The sequence below is a fragment of the Nicotiana tabacum genome, chromosome 5, assembly GCF_000715075.1.
Source record: "Nicotiana tabacum cultivar K326 chromosome 5, ASM71507v2, whole genome shotgun sequence".
Taxonomy (NCBI): Eukaryota; Viridiplantae; Streptophyta; class Magnoliopsida; order Solanales; family Solanaceae; genus Nicotiana; species Nicotiana tabacum.
This window is the reverse complement of record NC_134084.1, coordinates 43,204,878-43,216,747: the sequence shown is the minus strand read 5'-3', so window position 1 is coordinate 43,216,747 and position 11,870 is coordinate 43,204,878.

Sequence of the window (11,870 nt, the reverse complement as noted above, 5' to 3'; positions counted from 1 at the left end):
GTTCTTGGGGATAAGTGCAAAATAAAGTAAAAACATTTTGGAATTTTCAATTTTCATATAAAAAGACGCTATTACGAAGACTGAAACTAACAGACTCGAAAGAAACTAATAGACTCGAAATACAGACTTAAAAACAAACAGCCCACATACTCTGATAACAGAAATACAGACTCCAAAACAACTGGCAGACTTTAGCGGAAATAAAGCACAGACTCAAGAAATCACGAATACATCAATGCCTCAATTGTCCATGAGACCCGGGGGGCGTCATTCGGCCTTGCTGCAGGCTGACTTGCTAAATCCCCCTGAAGGTGGTAGAGATCTTCCATTACCCGGCAAACAAAAATCATCACAGTAGCGAAGAACATAGATCTCGTCATATCTTCACAGCTACTGCACTTCATTGCGATATAGTTGGTGACCCTTTTGACTCGCTCTCTTATGACGCCCTTCTCTTGCAACAAACGCCCAATTTGTTCGGTTCTGGCTTCCAGAGTTCGTTCGGCTCCCTGGTTCTGCTCCTGGAGTTGTTGCAAGTCCCTTTCTAGCCGTGCCATTAAGGCGTAACAATGTTCTCTTTCAGCTTTAAAATTTTTGGCTTGTTTATCCATTTCACCCTCGAGGTTGCCAATTACCTTTTCCCAACGTGTGACCCCTCTTTCATATCTTTCTTTCATCTGTTGAACGAAAGTTGCACACCCTTTGGCGCTTTTAGCCAACCTTGCCCGTGCTTTTGCTAGTTTAGACTCAGCTTTCTACAGGTCATCTTCGTAGTCACATACCTTTTGAGTGAGGTTGTAAATGAACCTCTCGTCTTTCCTACTTCAGCCTGGGTTCTCGGCTTCAATTTTCAACTGCCGAACCTGAGCTTTGAGGGCCTCATTTTCTCGCACCAATCTTCTCCATTCTCCTTCGGCCTCTTGTGCCTTCAAATCATTGTTGAAGGTGACATTTCTCAATTCTTCTCGCAGACCATGGATAATGGCCTTATATTCCTTTTCCCTCTCCCCCCAAGCTAACCTCTTCTGAATTTTATCATCAAAGGCTTGAACATGAGGCCTTTTTGCGGGCCTCTCGGGCTTTGGCTCGTTGTTAGCATAATTTGGATCTACTTCCCCCTTAGTGATATCTGGTACCTGGGTGCCATTTTTTAGATACCGACAGTTATTCCAATCCTGCTGAACTATAGCCTCAGGCAATGCAGCTTCTGGATGCAACTCTATGACCTGGGTGCTTAGAACTTCATCTTCAGGCACGACCTGATACCTTCCCAATTGCTTTAAGACCCTTTGTGGTGCATATGGCTGAATACTCCTTATGCCCATTATCCTCAGGTATCCTTTGGTAGCAATCATATAGATGGCTTCTGTCATCGGGAGCCATCCTATAGTCCACTCAACCTGACCTGCGCCAAGAGCTTTCAAGTGAGAAACCCATGCTTCAAATCCTTCTGGTGCGTTGTAATCTTTTATCCTATCCTCATAACTAATAATGAAGTTGTTTGGGCTCGAACCGTAACTCATGAATCTGGGGTGATGGAGAAGATGCTCGATCAACAACATTTGCAGAATGATACTACAACCCTCAAAAAACTGAGCCCCTGCTTTGCATACAGTCAATGCGCGATAGATATCTGCTAGCACCAACGGGGCAAGTGTATGATCTTCCTTGGTAGTGAGGATTTGTGCGATTCTAGCCTTACGAATATCCACTGTTCCTTTCTCATTTGGAAAAACCATGATCCCCAAGAATGCCACAATAAATGCGAACCGACGATGAATTTGCCAAAGGCCCTTGTATTGTTTGTTGCTCAGACCCTTTTCATGCATTTCAAAACCAGCAAAATGTCCGAACCTGAAGTATAAGAAATAGAAAACATAACACCCGTTGCTCGCACGTTCTTTATTCGTCTGTTTACTAATATTCAGGAGGTCAAAGAACTTGTGCACCGATGGAGCCCTTGGAAATATAAGTTGTTGCTTCCTCAAATCCCGTCTGAATTCAATGTACCCGGCTATCTCCTCCAAAGTAGGGGTGATCTCAAAATCTAAGAAACGAAAGACATTGTGGACAGGATCCCAGAGCGTTACCAAAACTTTGATCAGATCTTCCCGTGGTTTGATTTTAAAGATGTCTATAAGAGCACCCAAGTGCTTTTTAACTCATTTCTGACCATCTTCGCCTAGATCATTCCACCACATACGCAAGTGTAGCTGAGCCTGTTCCCTGACCACTTCTGGCTGTTCCTGGATGGTATTCATTTGTTCCTGTGGAAGATTAAGGTTAGGGTTGACTCAAGCGGACAGGTTTTGAAGAAGAAAAGAAGAATAAAGGGAAAACAAAAGAAGAAAAGAACCATAATTTCTTCCCCTATAAGCCAACTTTAGCCAAGTGACTGTTTTTGCAAATGCGGCCCCTTCCCAATTTCACGCGAATTTTGAGGCCAGGGGGAATTATTTTATGATCCTTCACAAACTTTTCCATTCTTTTACGAAAATAGCCTTTCGACAACTGAAGAATACTCAGAGGCTATCTCGGCAAGAACGGTTTAAGACATTGCCGAAGCTGGATCGGCTTATTTTGACCAAACATCAAGATTGCATTCACTCAACCACCGACTCTCTTTTCTTGTTTTCCTTTATCTTTTTTTTTCAAAAATAAGGCTGAACCTTATGTGGGTTGCCTACGTATCCCACATCCGGTGAGAATCAGACCTGCGTAGTTTGGTCAGTTTCGACACATTTGAAAGAACACAGTGCTTGACTCTCTTTTTTTAAAAAAATAACTATTTTTCTATTTTCCTTTTTTGAAAAAATTTTTGGGCTTTCAAATACCAGGATGTTTAGAACCGGGTTTTATTTCCTTCCCTATATCACTCTTGGTTTTCCTCTCTTTTTTCGCTTTATTTTCCCTAGCCAGTCAGCATACAAGCCAAAACAAATAAATGTTCACGTAGAACATAGGATGCATCAGGATGGTCTGTTATTTCGGGCACACCTGTCCTAGACGGACCCAACCCCTGTGTTGAGTCCCCTAAGTCAAATGCACATGATGCAAACAAACGTTCCTACTAAGGATCCGGCATGGGGCTGTGTTTTTCTAGGTTTAAATCCTAGGGTTTTGGTCTAGACTTGGGGTTACCGAGCGGACAACTGGGGCTGAGGAGGGGGTGACGTACCGGGAGCACTGAAGTCTACCCGGCCTTGTCGCTTTCCCAGCCTCGCTCTACTTGGTATAATTTCTACAGAAAATGCGGGTCACGCGAATGTGTGCACCATTTTCAGAAGACTTAGAGGGGGTGGCGTAAGAAGATAGTTATATACAATTCAAACAATATTAAAGCGGTAAATAGATAGCATTTAACACAAAGGTTCACAAAATATAGTAGTATGAACAATAAATAAAACCAAGTAAAAATCATAAAACAAGCTCGAATTCTTGAACCCTGAACCAGAGATTCTGGGTTCGTTCCCCAGCAGAGTTGCCAGAACTATCACACCTCCTTCTTACGCACCCAAGGGGGTATAAGGGAGTTTATTTCCAACTTGAAGTGACAATCAAAACGGGATTGTTTACATTAAAAATCAGAGTCGCCACTTGGGGTAATTTATGGTGCCCCAAGTCACGGTTTAAAATCCCGAATCAAGGAAAGATGACTCTATTATACAGTCTGTGAACCAGAAATCCGGGTAAGGAATTATGTAACCAGGGAGAAGGTGTTAGGTATTCCCGAGTTCCATGGTTTTAGCACGGTCGCTTTGATTATACTCGGCTTACTAAATTGTTTACTTGCTCATTTTGGAACCTATGTGCTTTCACCTCTTATCCGCTTTTAAATCACTTGATTATTCGTAAAGGATTGAGTTACGCGTACGTATACTCTTTTCCTTTGGCGCGTCAGAAATCATGTCACGCGAACATGTCCATAATTAATAACGCCTTGTTTATTTATTTAAGAAAAATGGGTTGAAGTTGCGCGAACGCATCCCTCGTGTTGTTTTTAAGATCATAATCATGTCACGCGAACGTGTCCACGACCACGATAATCTATTAAACGTGCCTAAAGCATACTACGATAATTGGTTATTTGTTGTATCTAAATCATAAGAAATTAGTAGAGGGCCATGCATTTGTAATTTTGTTTGGCACAACATACCTCGATTTGTTCTAACTTCTAGACTTAACTGTGAGAGCCATAACTATTTATGTTAAATGTGGAACACCTCAACTAATTAATGAGCATAACTAGTTGATTAGAAGACGTAAGGAGATTTATACTTATTTTATGCTAATGTTTAAGCTAAAATTTAAATATCGACGAACTAGTAATAAACGATCCATGTTTGATTACAAAAAGGCCCAGGCTGGTTAGGGGCCCAACGACCAACTGCCAGTTACTACATGACCAGCGAAAGAAGCAGCTGAGCTTGACGTGAACCCAAATGAAAATCCCATCGCTGAAAAGAAATTCGGTATAACTGGGCCAAAGAAGGCAGCCCAGTTTCACGATTCAGCGCCAATGTTTGAGGCAAATTACATCATTCAAGAAAATCTGAGTTTGAACCAATTCTCATAATCCTTGACAAAAAAAGCAAAGCATATTTTAATGCTGACATATCTTCTGAAGTGAATATGCAATTCCTAGTGAGATTTATTTCAACAAAACTCAACAGGCGATCTCCCTATCTTGCCAAAATAGAACATTCCATGCCCAAAATACGACATACCCATTTTGGTTGGAGGTTGGAGGTGGCGCCGCCGGTGGATGGGAGCGGAAAAGGGGGCAGTTCCGTTAGGGTTAGGCTTGGGCTCTCTAATGACGGGGGTGTAGGAACGATGAAATGAGGGGGGGTAGGGTACGTTCGGACATATATATATATATATATTGAAACCCCGCCCCCCAGTTCTGATCTGTTGGATCAGGCGATATCAACAGCCCAGAAGCCTGCTGAAATGGCGTCATTTGACTTAGTTGGGGGATTTGGACCGGGTGAGGCGTGGGTTTGGGTCGGGTACATGGGTGATTATGTTTGGGCTGGGGAAATCTGGGTTGATTTTGGCCCAGATTTAACCCTCTTATTTCTTTCTTTTCCTTTTTTCCAATTTCACTATTCTTTTTTTTTTCCAAAATTAAAATTAAAACCTAAATTAAATTTTAAACCAAATTATCCTACCAAATTAAATTAATTATCCCTAATAATTGTTACTACAAATAACTAAAAACCAAATTAAAGGAAAAAACTACTAAAATTCAAAATTAAAATTAAAAGTGCAAAATAAACTATTTTTGTGATTTTTTCCTATTTTTATAAAATAATTTATCAATTAATCCTAAAAATGTAAAATTAAATCCTAAATGCAAATGCAACATATTTTTTGTAATTTTCATTAATTAAATAAAATAAAAATGCACAGACAAATGCAAATAATTACCAGAAAATGCCACGAAAATCCCCAAAATTGCAAACACTAAAAGAAATTGTTTTGTTTTGGATTTATGGGAGTAATTCATATAGGGAAAAAATCACGTGCTCACAGTCTGTGCAGCGAGAGTTGGGTACTCAGGTTGACTTGAGCTCAACTTTTCACCCTCAGACGGACGGGCAGTTCGAGAGCACTATTCAGATATTAGAGGACATGTTGTGTGCTTGTGTCATTGATTTTGGAGGGTCATGTGATTGGTTTCTACCACTTGTATGGTTTGCTTATAGCAGCTGCTACCAGTCGAGTATTCAGATGGCTCCATTTGAGGCTTTGTATGGGAGGCGGTATAGATCTCCAGTCGGTTGGTTTGAGCCAGTTGAGGCTAGGCTATTGAGGACAGACTTGATGCAGGATGCTTTAGAAAAGGTGAAGGTAATTCAGGAGAGGCTTCGTACAGCGCAGTCGAGACAAAAGAGTTATGCTGACAGGAAGGTTCGGGATGTGTCCTACATGGTTAGTGAGAAGGTTTTGTTAAAGGTTTCTCCCATGAAAGGTGTTATGAGGTTTGGAAAGAAGGATAAATTGAGTCCTCGGTTCATTGGGCCTTTTGAGGTGCTTCAGAGGATTGGGGAGGTGGCTTATGAGTTTGCTTTGCCACCCAGCTTGTCGAGTGTGCATCCGGTATTTCATGTTTCTATGCTCTGGAAGTATATTGGGGATCCTTCTGATGTTTTGAATTTCAGCACGGTCCAGTTAGATGATGATTTAACTTATAATGTGGAGCCAACAGTTATTTCGGAGCATCGGGTTCGGAAGTTGAGATCAAAGGATATAGCTTCAGTGAAAGTGTAGTGGAGAGGTTGACCCGTGGAGGAAGCTACCTGGGAGACCGAGCGGGAGATACGGAGCAGATATCCTCACGTATTTGAGTCTTCAGGTATGTTTCTTGACTCGTTCGAGGACGAACGTTTGTTTAAGAGGGGGAAGATGTAACGATCCGGCCGGTTGTTTCATGAGTTACCGCTCTGTTTCTCACATTTCTGCTTCTTTTTCTTTGTTTATCGACTCTTTGTGTGATCGGGTTGGTTGGCTCGGGTTCGGAAAGGTTTTGGTAAGGTTTGAGACACTTAGTCTCTTTTGAGGAAGCTTAAGTTGGAAAAGGTCAACCGGATGTTGACTTATGTGTTAGAAGGATCGGATGTGAGTTCTGGTGGTTCGCATATCTTTGGGAGGTGATTTTGGACTTAGGAGCGTGATCGGAATGTGTTTTGGAGGTCCGGAGTAAATTTAGGCTTGAATTGGCGAAATTGGAATTTTGGCATTTTCCAGTTGGTAGCTGAGATTTTTCGGGAGTTACAATAGTTTCGTTGTGTCATTTGGGATGTGTGTGCAAAATTTCAGGTCATTGGGATGTGGTTTGGTAGACTTTTTGATCAAAAGCGGAATTCGGAAGATTTTGGAAACTTAGTCTTGAATCCGATGTGTTTGGTTGATTCGATGTTGTTTGAGGTGTTTTGAAGATTGGTATATGTTTGGATGGTAGTATAGGACTTGTTGGTGATTTTGGTTGACGTCCCGGGGGCCTTAGGGTGATTTTGGATGGTTGGCGGAAAGTTTGGAAGTTGGTTTTAGTAGCTGAAGATGTTCCATTGCTGTCATAACCGCACCCGCGGCTAGGTGACCACAGGTGCGGTCTTGCAGAAACGAAAAGGGAGCCACAGATGCGGCCAAGTAGAAGGCTAGTTGAAACCATAGAAGCGATTAAGGAGGCACACCAGTGATGGCGCAGGTGCGATATTTTAACCGCAGATGCGGAAGATGGGGATATCGTCTGGAGGTAAGATTTTTGAGTCTAATAATCGATCCTATGGTATTATATCACGGATTAGAGCTGTAATTATGGAAATTTAAGGGTTAAAATTGGGGAAACTAGGGCTTGGTATTGGAGACCTAGAATTGAGGATTTAAGGGACCATTTATGGTCGGATTTTGGGACTTTTGATATGTATGAACTCGTGGGAAGATAAGGAATCTATTGATGTGAATTTTATCGAATTCCGAGACGTGGACTCGGGGATCGAGTTTTGGTTAATTTCGAGATTTATGTTGTAAATTGATTATTTTTGCATCGGCTTTGTTCCCATAGCATATTTTGACGTTGCGATTCTGATTTTGGTTAGATTTGGAGCATCCGGAGGTCGATTCGAGAGGCAAAGGCATCGCGGACTAAAGATTTGACCGGACAGAGGTGAGTAATGATTGTAAATGTGGTCCTGAGGGTATGAAACCCTGGATTTCACATCGTTGTGTTGTATTGAGGTGACACACACGCTAGATGACGAGCGTGGGGTCGTGCACCATTAAGGATTGTGACTTAGTCCATCCCGAATGACTGTTTTACTGTGTATTTGATTGAAAATTGTTTGCTATCATCATGTTTTGGGCTGAATGCCATATTTGGGCCTCGTGCCAACTATGTGGACCCTTAGGGGATTTTTACTTATATTTCCTCACTGTTTTAACTTTATACGCATACTCAGCCATGCTATATTCTATTGTTTTCATAACTTAGCCATATTTACTCTATTTTAACACATTAAATGATAATTTGAGTTGAGCATCATGTTTTACTGTTTCCCGAGTGGTTTATGAGATTCTGACTGAGTAAGGCCGAGGGCCTATGTTGTGAGGATACACTGGTTTATGATTATGAGGTCGAGGGGCTGAGATTTTACGCCACGAGGTGGCTTATTGATATGAGGCTGAGAGCCTATTGATTATGCCACGAGATGGCTTGATATTGCCCTTGGGCCGTATGGGGCCCCTCCCAGAGTCTGTACACCCCCAGTGAGCGCAGGTACCCATTATGATATGAGATATAGCCCGAGGGGCTGGTGTTGTTCCATGATATTGCCCGAGGGGCAGATTCTGTTGACATTGTGCCCGAGGGGCGGATCATTATGCGTTTATCTTTTCTAGCTGCCTGTCATTTACTTGTTTAACTATCAAAAAGGTATTTTAAAGAAGCCTAAACTGAACTAAGGTGTTTCATGAGATTTCACAGCTTTATTGCACTTTACTAGTTTTACTCAGCCTCTTATTAGCATGTTTTTGTGTTTTACATGATTTCTTATTGCTCAGTCTTCATTTATTATTATTACTCATTGAGTTGGAATACTCACGTTACTCCCTGCACCCCGTGTGCAAATTCAGGTGCTTCAAGTCCTGCTTGTAAGGATTGAGAGCTTCCAGCAGACTTCGGAGTTTACTACGTAGCTGCTCAGCGTTCACAGCCCAGTGTCTCTCCCTCTTATCATTATTTCTTCCCCTTGCCCTAGTTATGTAATAGTTTGTATAGACTCTTTTATACTTGTAGTTTTATGATAGATGCTCATGACTGGTGACACCCCGATGTCGGGCTATGTCTATTCCGCAATTGTACTGTTTCACTTTATTTTGGGATTATTATTATGTTAAAGACTTAATTTGTATTATTTTAATCTCTTAAAATGAATTGGGTGTTTGTCGACTGGCCTTGTCTTCACGAGAGGCGCCATCACGATCGGGTCTGGGTTTAGGGTCGTGAAAAGCATATGGGTTCAGTGGCAGGGTAACTGCACATGTTGAGGAAAAGTCGGGACCGATTTGGGAACTTTAGTGGATGGCGATTGGGTCCACAAGCTTAATGTTAATCATCGATTGTATACAGCGAGAGATGGGATGCAACAAAAATGAGATGCTTTATATGAGGAGAGGAGCAACATAACTTTGAATTGGGAGATATTGTCGTGTATTTTAGTGGATGTCCATGAGAAATGAATGGACTAGTACAGCTAGTGAATGATCATGGGCTCAGGATGGGTTACTGATTTCTTTGTAATGGTGCATTGCGGCGTTGTTGGGAGATGATGACATGTAATTTCTGCAAGGGGTTATTTCCTATGAGCACATCAGTGGTCGTGTGGTTGGTGAAGCTTCTGCGAAGAATCCTACTGGCTATCCAGTAAAAAGTCGAATATGTGAATATTGCTAGAGATTTAGAGTGTTCATTAAATGATAAAGGAAGGATTTCGAGGAATTTTGCAGTGGATTGCGCAAGGTTATGTCAATGAGAGATAAAGATTATTGGTGGGTTCCGGAGTTGTGTAATAGTGGATTCAAGCTAAGCGGGAGAGTCCCACCGCCTACGGTTGGATTGCATGGTCATCTATTTGTGATATTTTAGGTTATTAGCGTACGGATGGGGTATTTCAGCAAAGGGAAAGGAACATAAGAGGTAATTTGAGCAAAGGAATTGTTAAAGGTATGCTATAGTTGGCCTTATTGACTCATGTTCAGACTTGGGAAAGGATTCAGGATTCACGCCTTATCTAGATGCGGGTTTCAAGGAAAGTGATTCGGCCGGGTGCTTCGTCGAGAGGGTGTTCATATGCTAGAAGATTCAGGGAGTTGATTATATTCGGGACCAAGTCAGAGCGGATGGCTCTCAACAGCGGTCCTAGTAAATTCAAAGGATTTAAAAATGCGGTGCTTGAGGATTCAAGCTCGCAGTATGATTAAGAATTGAGCTTTTGTAGTAGATTATGATAAGAGGTTGGGAGAGATCTATGATGTTTTCGAGTTGCGGTGTAGCATCTAGTGGAAAAAGGGAAAAAGACTTCGGATTCATAGAGGGATTATCAGAATGGGTACATTAGTTAAAGATGCACATGTGCGTGCAAGGAGGGTATGAAGCGGTTCTTGGGTTTGGAGACAATGCGGTCTCATGGAATGGGGTCACTCAAGATGTGTGCGGATTTAGGTTGGTGATGTAAGGAATGGAGCTAATATTATCTCTAAGGCAAGTTAAGGATAAATTAGAGGATGTTAGTTTGGTCAGCCATGGTTGAATTGGCATAGGGGTGGCGGTGCGCCCGAGGCTCGACGGCCGCCGTAATTTATTATATTTGGAAATATTCAAGTATTATTGTTTGTTATGTGTAGGCGGATCCCAGAACGATTATGGTGGTTTAGACCACTACTTGAGGGTTTGAATGTTCTTCGTTTATGAGAAGTTACTCGCGTGTTGCTATGGTCCTCTTGGAATGAGTTAAGTAAAAAGTTTCAAGGTGAGGAAGTGTTTACCATATTAGCTGTTCAGGAGTTATGATGAAGACCTTGTGCTATCGCATATTGGCATGTTGGGTGCAGTGAGTGGTATGGAATTTGAAAGTGAGGATCAAGGTTGCGTTTCAGTGTTGACAAGGATATCACGAGCTCGGATGAACAAGAAAGGGATTTGAATGTTTAGAGTAAGCTGGCATTGTCTTCAATGTCACCTGAGATCGGTGTTTTGTTAAAAAGGCTTTGCATCTTGGTTAAGGGTTCTTGATCGCTTTTCAGTGTTAGTGTAGCCGATGGTATGGATGTGCAGACCTGTTATCTATTACGGAAGGTTGTGGGCGCGTGCCCCACGGGAAAGTTGTATAAGTGTGGCATGTAGTCACTTGATTGATTGAAGAATTAAACCAAGTATGAAGATTGTGGTGATATTGTTAGTTTGAGAATTGATACCTGGAGGGCAGTCGATTTATTAGGTTGTGTACTGTGGAGGATTACTCTGGTTATGATGGTTGTTCTTGGGTGTTATGGGGGAAAAAGGGGGTTATTATGGACCCAGGAAAGATTATGGACCTAGTTTGGTACGATCAGAATCGGCTTGAGGTCTGTGAATGGATTTAAGTATGAATATGGGCTCTATATGAGGCCGGATGTGTTCATTTCAGCATACCGCTCCTTATGGAGGAGTATTCGGACGTTGGATGTTATTTCGTCGTCGGTTATTTCATATAATGATATATTGCCTTGTGAGTTGTGAACAGCTCGATAATTTTCTTATGTGTTGAGGTTCCGCATAGAGATGGTTTTATGTGAGCAGAATGCTCTTTAGTTTCAGAACATATATCGCACCTTAGTTGTGCTTGAGTTTGTTAGTTTATGGCGCTATATGTCTCCCCAGGGATGGTATTATGCACTTAGCATGCTTGTGACTAATATTCGATATTTTGTTGTAATGAGCAATTTAGCTCGGTGTGTATCTGCTTATGTGAATTTTATGTGTGGATCGGGTGTCACGCCGCCATAGGTATGTTGTTTGGATCGGGTTGCACACTGCAATAGTGTGGTGTTGAGTACCGTTCCCTGTACCTCTTTTTGTGTGTTTTGTTCCCCATTTTCTGATGAGAGTTCATATTAGTTGCGTGAGCTGAGTAGTCCTTTCCAGAGTTCGCTTTCCTTATGTATCATGTTCGAACTTGCAGCCTATTGGCACGTTACGAGCATCATATGGGACTTTTAATCATGATCGGGGTGGGTTATTGCCTGAGCAGTCCGTACTGGGTGAGATGAGATTTATTGGATCTAGGATAAGTGCAGTCGGATTATATGAAGTATATTAAATATCAAAG